This window comes from Lissotriton vulgaris, chromosome 5 (assembly GCF_964263255.1).
Source record: "Lissotriton vulgaris chromosome 5, aLisVul1.2, whole genome shotgun sequence".
Lineage (NCBI taxonomy): Eukaryota > Metazoa > Chordata > Amphibia > Caudata > Salamandridae > Lissotriton > Lissotriton vulgaris.
The window spans coordinates 1931600381-1931607984 of NC_141693.1; the positions used below are offsets into that span (position 1 = coordinate 1931600381).

At 48.7% G+C, this 7604-nt stretch overlaps 1 pseudogene; it reads right to left on the bottom strand.

Moving 5' to 3' along the window:
- Positions 1–3477: 3477 nt before the first annotated feature.
- On the bottom strand, positions 3478–4985 carry LOC147717772 (28S ribosomal RNA; annotated as a pseudogene).
- Between the last annotated feature and the right edge of the window lie 2619 nt (positions 4986–7604).

Consider the following 7604-nt stretch of genomic DNA (forward strand, 5'->3'; position numbering starts at 1 on the left):
TTAGCTTAGCTCAATATTGTTGAACTCTGCTTTCATGTTATGCCTCTATTTTAGTGTAGGCTTTCCTTTTTTGACCGTGCTCGGATCATTGGGGGGGTGTCATATAGATGCTTCTTTTCTATATACTGTGTTAAGTTAGCATGAGTTTATTAAGTGTTTAAACACCATATTTTCCTTCGGCTTCAGTTTGCACACGACACATAATTGTTATTGTAGCTTTCAACCTAGACGAAAGATGTGATTTATTTGAGAATAATATGTTATTGCTCTGATATCAGTCGTGCTTGGTAGACTGTCTGCACAGTGAGTGCTGAACCCTCTAAGAATAACTTGACACAAGGTTGCTGGGAGGTCTGATCTTCGCACCACATTAGACATAACACAAATACAGTTGCTGCCAACATTGGGCTCTAAGCGGGTTTAAGATAGAGTTACTGGGAATGCACAAACACACTTGATGTTGCTTCGCATGCAGAGAGCTGGTGGCAGATGATGTGATCTTCTCCTCCTGAGATTCAGAGGTATGGGCCCGCCCTGCTAAAACCCAAAAGAGACCTTCATAGACATAATATAGTATGCTAAATAGGGAGGGCGAGAAATAGGTGTTATTAATTTCTATTGATTTTAGCATTATAATATGCTATCACCGTTTGCTTACTATGGACTAGTAACTATGCTGATAACTCTGATGATTCTTATAATATGTCTTCTTGTATTATATAAGATACTGCGTTTGAGAACCTTGCATTGAATAATAAATATTTCAACTGTACACGTGTCCTCTTTTACTCCATGTTCTGGTTTGAAATGATTATAGAGCGAAAGAGTGTTCATGTGTTCCACGATAACTGAGGTAACCTAAGTTCATGTTCTGGTTTGTCTAAGTCATTGGGAGTTTATTATGACCAATGAGACACTTAAGCTATCTCGGTAAGAGGATTTTGGATACTGAGGTGAGTTTTGGGTCACCCTAATTCACTGAGGTTCGGAATCTCTATGCACAGTTCTGTAAGAGAACGGAATCCCTGCTACAATGTGAGCCCCTTTAGATTCATGTTATACCTAGTAAGCGTTTATTTAACTATTTTCTCTGCAGTAGAAAGTAACATTGGGTTATCTATAAGTGGGGATTTCGGCAAGTAAAGCGGTAGCAGCCTCAATATATTACGCAATCTGTGTCATACATTATTTATAACAACTTCTTGTTAATTTATTTTTTATAAAGTTTTATATAGTGCAAACCTGACCCTAGAAGGGTATCAGAGCTCTTTACAAATGTTTCAATAAATAGAAAACAGGCAACCAAGAAATATAAATGCAGATACTATCCGTTGCAAATCGGGACTGATTTAAAAACAAGGACGTAGATAGCGAGTGCAAACCCTGGTTGGAAAACTGCGTCATATCAGTATCTAGAGAAATGAGTCAGTGGGTTCAGGGTAGAGTTTTGTTCATTAAAAGCAGTTTGACTTTATTTTTTGAATGGTGTGATGGAAGAGTCAGTATAACTTCAGGGAGTAGGGAGTTCAGATTCTAGGGCTAATCCGGAGAAAGCTCGGATGTAGGTTTTCTTTTTCCCAAAAGTTTGAGATTTCAACAGTAAGGTGCTGGTACTTCTATTTGTGTGTTCTAAGTTTTTATTAGGTTTCTCGGGGGGGGTACAGGACAACAAAACAATGATAAATCAGTAAATCATGGTACATAAATATGCTTACAACACGACGGATACAGCTGTACACTGATGGGGGAAAGGGTGTGGATGGGGTGTGTGGAGGGGGTAGGGGTGATGGTGAGGGGGGGCGGTAATAGGGCTTGTACAGACAAGAACCTCTTCAATATCAACAGTAGAGCAACTCCTAATAGTCGGTAGATGGTGTACTTCCGGTGGAGGACAATATGTTTTATGGGCATTGCCTAGGGGGCGTCATCTAGGGATGGGCAGAAAACTACGCTCTGCCAGCATAGTGGATAAAGTCAGCCACCCCTGCTCCCCGGCCCAGTCCCTGCTTCTGAAAGCAGCCAGGCTGGGGAGAGCCTACCCGGGCCCCGGCAGACCCCAGTCACCAGCGCCAGGACCCTCAGCTGGCTTCCAGGACGGGGGAGCTCCCGCAGCCTGGGACCCTGGGATGCAGCACGAGCCCTGGACCAGGGCACGGTCCCAGCTTCCGAACCCTAGCCAGTCTGGGGAGAGCATCCTCGCCCCCCCATCACCAGCGCCCGGACCCTCGGTGGCTTCAAGGACGGGGGGCTCCCACAACCCGGGCCCACCGGATGCAGCACGAGCCCCAGGCCCGGTCCCTGCTTCCCAACCCTACTCAGGCCGGGGAGAACCTCCCCGGGCCCCGGTGGTCCCCCCGTCACCAGCACCCGGACCCTCGGCTGGCTATCAGGACAGGGGGCTCCCGCACCCTGGGACACTGGGACGCAGCACGATCCCCGGGCCCGGTCCCAGCTACCGAGCCCTAGCCAGGCCGGGGAGAGCCTCCCTGGGACCCGGTGGACCCCCGTCCCCAGTGCCCAGACCCTCCGATGGCTTGCAGTACAGAGGTCTCATGCATCCTAGGGGCCCGCCGGATGGAGCTCAAGTCCCGGTCCCGGCTTCCGAACCCTAGTCAGGCTGGGGAGAGCCTCCCCGGGACCCGGTGGACCCCAGTCCCCAGCGCCCGGACCCTCCGATGGCTTGCAGGATGGGGACTCCTACACCCTGGTACCCGCCAGACAGAGCTCAAGCCCCAGGGCCAGTCCCAGCTTCTGAACCCTAGCCAGGCCAGGGAGAGCCTCCCCAGGCCCTAGTGGACCCCCGGGCCTTCACCAGCGCCCAGACCCTCTCCCGGAACCAAGGAGGCTTAAGCACAGGCAACGTCCTCTCCCCGACGACCTGCCTGGGAGCCCATTTTTCTCAACTATTAAGCCCCCAAAAAGTGGGGGCTTACAGAAGTCTGTGGGAAGGACAAAAGTTGGAGTGAGTCCGGTGCCAGCCCACAGGGCCATCTGGTCACCCAGCCCACAGGGCCATCTGGTCGCCCAGCCCCCAGGCCATCTGGTCACCCAGCCCGCAGGGCCATCTGGTCATGCAGCCAGGCGACCAGATGCAATGGGTCAACCCAGCGCCCTTGCAGTCCGGTGAGGGCGGCCGGACAGACCGAGGCAGCCGCTCTGGAAGCTCCTTCCCCCAGGTGGCTGCTGCTCACCTCCCTGCCCGACTTGCCCGGGAGCAGCGGGAAGGAGAGGCCCGGCCGGTGGCCCAGGCCATCTGGTCACCCTGTCGACCCGCGAGGGATGGTGGCACCCATCCCCGCACCCCAGTGGGGCAGGGATGGAAGGGGAGGCCCCTGTGCCGAAGGGCACGTGGTAGAGGCAGCCTGCCATGGGCCCGCGTTACCCCCTCCTCATCCCTCCCCCCGGCCTGGCGGTAGAGGGACCCACCGCTGGGTGTGGTGGAGGGAGGCGTCCGCAGGCACCCACGCACGGAGAGACAAAAGCTTGGCTCAGAGGATGGCTTTCAATAGATCGCAGCGAGAAAGCTGCTCTGCTACTTATGAAACCCTGACCCAGAGTCAGGTCGTCTATGAATAATTTAGCACCGGGTGTCCCACGAACATGCGGTGCACTAAGGGCGATGGAGGCGGCCCCCTTCCGTCCGCGCCCCCGTCCCCAAGCGAGCAGCTGTACGCACTGGCCCCCCAAGAGAGGACAGCTATCCCAGGCCAACCGAGGCTCCATGGCACTGCAGTATCGTTAAGGTTTAGGGGGGATTCTGACTTAGAGGTGTTCAGTCATAATCCCACAGATGGTAGGTTCCTCTCGTACTGAGCAGGATTACTATTGCAACAACACATCAGTAGGGTAACACTAACCTGTCTCACGATGGTCTAAACCCAACTCACGTTCCCTATTAGTGGGTGAACAATCCAACAATTGGTGAATTCTGCTTCACAATGATAGGAAGAGCCGAAATCGAAGGATCAAAAAGCGACGTCACTATGAATGCTTGGCCGCCACAAGCCAGTTATCCCTGTGGTAACTTTTCTGACACCTCCTGCTTGAAACCCAAAAAGTCAGAAGGATCGTGAGGCCCTGCTTTCACGGTCTGTATTCATACTGAAAATCGAGATCAAGCGAGCATTTGCCCTTCTGCTCCGCGGGAGGTTCTGTCCTCCCTGAGCTCACCCTAGGACACCTGTGTTATCGTTTGACAGGTATACCGCCCCAGTTAAACTCCCCATATGCCACTGTCCCTGGAGCGGGTCGCGCCCAGGGGGCGCTGGGCGCTTGGAGCCAGAAGCGAGAGCCCCACGGGGCTCACCCCCCCGCCTCACCGGGTAAGTGAAAAAACTATAAGAGTAGTGGTATTTCACCAGCGGCCCAAGGGCCTCCCTTATCCTACACCTCGCATGTCTCTTCACAGTGCCAGACTAGATTCAATCTCAATAGGACTTCTTTCCCAGCTGATTCTGCCAAGCCTGTTCCCTTGGCTGTGGTTTCGCTAGATAGTAGGTAGGGACAGTTGGAATCTCGTTCATCCATTCATGCGCGTCACTAATTAGATGACGAGTCAATTGGCTATTCTGTACCATCTCGCGGTGGCTCATTCTGGGTTATTATGCTGCTCATCAGTGTCAATTCAATTTTGCTTCCAACAATACAACATTTTTTTGCTCTGGAGTACAGCCACACTGAACGCTGTCCTCACTGGAACTGGGATCACGTTTAGGCCGGAGATAGTACACCCTGCAGTACTATTCCAACAATTTAAAATTGTCTACGAAAGTCCTGAGAAATTAAAATATGATTAGCAGGACATCAATAATCAATGTGTGATAACTAATGTGTATGAGATTTTTTGAGACCTTTTCCTCAATCAAGACATTTCAATAAGTATGATGTACACAACTATATCTAAATTATTATAAGCACACATTTATAAAATATACACATCTACAAATTACACATCTAACTAGAAAATGCACATCTATAAAATTGTAAAAATTCACATCTATAAAATTCACATCTATACTAAATCTTGTGTCAACTATAAACCTATATGTGAAAACATTATGCTTTATAAGGGTGACATGTGTGCGGCAAGAGAGTGTACATCTCAGTATAAGCTTGATACTCAATTGTCCATGATTACTTGCCACATTTTAAGAGTGTCCATTAAAGTAGTCAGGCAAACATTTTTCTTGAATGGGACTGACATTTGCAAACCTAAATCAGCCAGAACAACATCATTACATTGAGGCCAAATACCACGACATCCTACAATAAAGCCATGAAATTTTACAGTGGTGCATTTTGTGAGATCTTTGATTTGCTGTGACAGTTCCTGGTAATATTTCACTTTACTCTCATACGCTAATTCAAGGGAATTCTGTGAGTTTTCATATCGAATTGAAACATCAATCACTACAGCTGTACCTTTTTTGGTAAACACTACATCTGGTTTTCGTAGTTCACCTTGATTATTCTTAACATGAGGTTCCCTATATGCCATCCAGCCACACCTTTTTGCTCTATCAATGAGCAGTTCCAGAATGTTGTTATGCCTTTTTATCCTAATGTCCTTGGTTTTAGGACATGCGCCTGAAATATGAGAAATTGTTTCGCAAACATCATTACAATATCTACAAGTAGCAAATGTACGATTTCTTCCTCTATTGATGGTTTCCCTAGTAGATAAAACATTTGCTCTTAGCATCATCGCAGCTATGTATTGGTTTTCTAGCATTTTGTTAGGCTTGCTGATCAAGAAGTTTGAGGTTGGATTACTTGCTAAATATTTTATACCGTCACCTTGGACAGGGAGATTTGCCCATTTCTCAAATTCTTCTTTTCTCCAATCATAAGTAACTACCTCATCCATCAGATCCATAGCAGCATCGTGTTGCTCTACGTTTTGGGTGTACTTCTCGATTTCTGTGATTCTGTCTTCCAGCTCATCAAAGTTCTTGATTTTTTGTGCGCATTTGTGATTGATAGAGTCTCTGCACTTTCTGTTACTTCCATTGTAACCTCTGGTTCATCGCAGGAGTAATTTTCAGAAACATTTGATGCTTGCAGTACATCTTTTGCAGATGTTTTGCTTTTATCTCTTCTATCTCTTCTTTTTTCTGCAATTTGTTTTCTGTTTTTATTGTCAAAATGTGGAACCATCAGCGCATTAATATTCCTCTTCTTTTCATATGCTTTTTCCAATTCTGCTAGTAGCAGTATTTCTTCCTGTGACCATAATTTTGACGGTTTGCTGCTTGCTAGAGCTGCTAGTCTAGCCTCATGCCGAGCATGTTGAGAAACACCAATTTTTGTTCCAAATCTGAGGTCACAGAAGCTGCACAGGAATGGCAGCTCTCCTTTTCGAGGTCTTCCTTTAAATTTGGCATAATGGCATGCAATATTGTGGTATTCGGCTTCTTTGTCACATTTTGAACAGTACGTTTTGAGATAGAAGCCTTTGTGCTGGTTGGCGACATGTTTTCTCAGTTCTTTAAAAGTTCCCATTACGTCTCCACACAAGTCACATTTATATTGTTCGTTTGGGTACTTCCAATAAGTGACTTTTTTTGAGTAGTCACTTTTCTTTGTTACTACATCTTTGCTGACCTCGTACACATCGGGTAGATTTTCAAAGTTTGCTGTACCAATGTCATTCTTGGCTGAGGAGGCCACAAACTCGATGGATTTGCTGAGGTCTATTGTTGTGTCTTCTTCTGCTACGGAGGGTGAACTAGGGCCTATATCGTGATCTGAATTGTTGTTGCTTGTTGCACTGTTGGAAGCGGGTGCTGGTTTGTCAAATTCGGTGAGGAGGTTAATGATTTCTGGGAAAGACAGCACCTCCTTACGCCATCCTAACGGGGTTTTTATTCTCCAGGAACTACCCCATCTGGAATTGGGTTTGTTTGCTTCGCCATTTCTCACTATCATGCTCGCTGCCATGATAGAACCTTGTTTTGTCTGTCTCTATATGCTTCTCTCCGCAAAGTCTAGCACTACAGAGGCAGTTACTGACGGGACCACTGGGAGGTAAAAGCCACTACAACCGAGAATAGGTTAAGAGAGTCATAGTTACTTCCGCCGTTTACCCACGCTTCATTCATCAGAAGGACTTGGGCGCTCTGAGCGACGCCGGGGAGTCGGTCTTCTATACGCCACATTTCCTGCACCCGCCGCCAGGCGGGGATTCAGCACTGGGCTCTTCCCTCTTCACTCGCCGTTACTGGGGGAATCGTGGTTAGTTTCTTTTCCTCCGCTTAGTAATATGCTTAAATTCTGCGGGTCACCACATCTGATCTGAGGTCGTAGTCAGAAGAATGACACCGGAGCGTCAATGGGGTTGCCGGGGGGAGGCCAGGCCCCTGTCGGAGCAGGGGCCTGGCATACCGGGAAGCGGGCACCCTCTTTTCCCGGATCGCATCTGGAGGGGTTTCACCCTCGCCGGGAAGCCAGCCACGGAGGTGGGCGCCCAAGGCGCATGTGCACGGGTAGCCAGTGGGATACCACAGACAGCCTTGCGCGGCATGCAGCCAGGCCCACCAGGATGGGCCCGGGGCGGACCGATCGCCAGGCCCCTTCTCAAGGCCAGGCGCACCGGCCGCATACCT